The following is a 1,697-nucleotide window of genomic DNA, read 5'->3' on the forward strand; positions in this document are numbered from 1 at the left end:
TGTGAGAGTTCAGAGGTAAAAGTACATTGTGTCATTTTCTAACTACTTGTGGACCAGAAAACACAACTGTTGAATAAGTTTACTGTTATTATTTATAACTTCTAAGTGTTCTGGATTCTTTTGTGTGTATACTCAGGATGTTACACCATAAAAACAACTTAGTTGCATAGTTTCAAATTGAGAATGGTCTCATTTGTGATTCGTAAAATGTTTAATTTTACTCTGTTTTTATCAATGGCTTGTTATATTTTTCACTCCATTCCAGCTTCCTTTTTCCAGTTTTCTTGCTAAACATTTTCAATTAAAATGAAGAATACCAGATACATGTCTTTTAATCTTTAAACAAATATTTTCTTTTTAATTGAGAAGGGAAAAGTTGTTTGGTGAGAATTGTCCTTAAAAATTTATTATTGCGTGTCTTTCCTTTAAATCGGCGATCATCAATAATTAAGGACGGTTCACGAATTATAGAGGAAGAATCGGTTAAACTGGCTTTAGCCATCTGAATCATTGCAGGGGGAATGGCCTTCACAACTTTAATGAATTTACTTTGAGTACATGATAAGCCATAATTATCTATGAATTTGTTATATGTTAACACATTTAAGTCATTGTCTAAAAGGTGTAAAACCGTCCAAGTTCCATGACCCATCCAGTCCTTATAAAAGATGGATTTTTTTTCTATCAATACACATCTGTTGTTCCAAATCGAATTTGTATGTGGAGAAAAATTATGCTTGTAAATCATTTTCCAGTACTGGAGAACCTGTTTATGAAAATTGGATAATTTAATTGGTAATTTGGAAATTTCAAAGTCACACTTTAAGAGAAATTCAATGCCACCAAGCTTCTCAAAGATTACTTTGGGGAAATAAAACCAAATACTGTTTGAGTTATTTATGAAAGACTGCAACCAATAGAGTTTGATGGAACCATCATTGCTTCAAAATAAATCGCATTCAAACCTCCTTCTTCAAATGACTTCACTACATCATTCTTCCTAACATAATGTTGCTTCTTTCTCCAAATGTAATTAATGTTAATGTGATTTATATAGATTAATAGAGAGATTAAATCTATGAATTTTTTACCAAAACCGTTTCTCCAGATTGTAGAAATATGAAGCACTTTTTCACCTTCTTCTTTCCATTTTGCACGAGCTCTAATGTAAGCTCCATGAGCCTTTTTCTTGTATAGATCATCTAATTGAGCCTGTAAAGACAAAAGGGATTTCTTATCAGCCTCTGACATAAACTGTCTATTACAATAGTTATTTATATTGTAAAGTAATTTACTTTCAAATTCCTTCTGTTGTCTACTTTTCATTTTACTTTACACTACTTTACAACTGCTTAGTTCGCCATCCTGCCGGCCCCACGCTTCCAGCTTTATTTGTGAAGAGCACAGCAGCTTACAAAACACGTAGCGAGCTCGTACAGCTGCTTTCATAAACTAAGATGACCTTAAAATAACGGAGCTATGTGCGGTGATGCTAGCGTTAGCCATGTTAGCATGTTACCATCAAAAACGATTTAAATAAAATAATCAGAAAACATCAGTGACCAAAAAGATGCTTTCAGCTTTTTATGTTCATCAGCAGTGTTGGTCAAGTTACTTGAAAAAAGTAATCAGTAACTAATTACTGATTACTTCCCCAAAAAAGTAATCCCGTTACTTTACTGATTACTTATTTTCAA

This window comes from Haplochromis burtoni, unplaced genomic scaffold (assembly GCF_018398535.1).
Source record: "Haplochromis burtoni strain Fernald_Lab_line unplaced genomic scaffold, NCSU_Asbu1 Contig_3539, whole genome shotgun sequence".
Lineage (NCBI taxonomy): Eukaryota > Metazoa > Chordata > Actinopteri > Cichliformes > Cichlidae > Haplochromis > Haplochromis burtoni.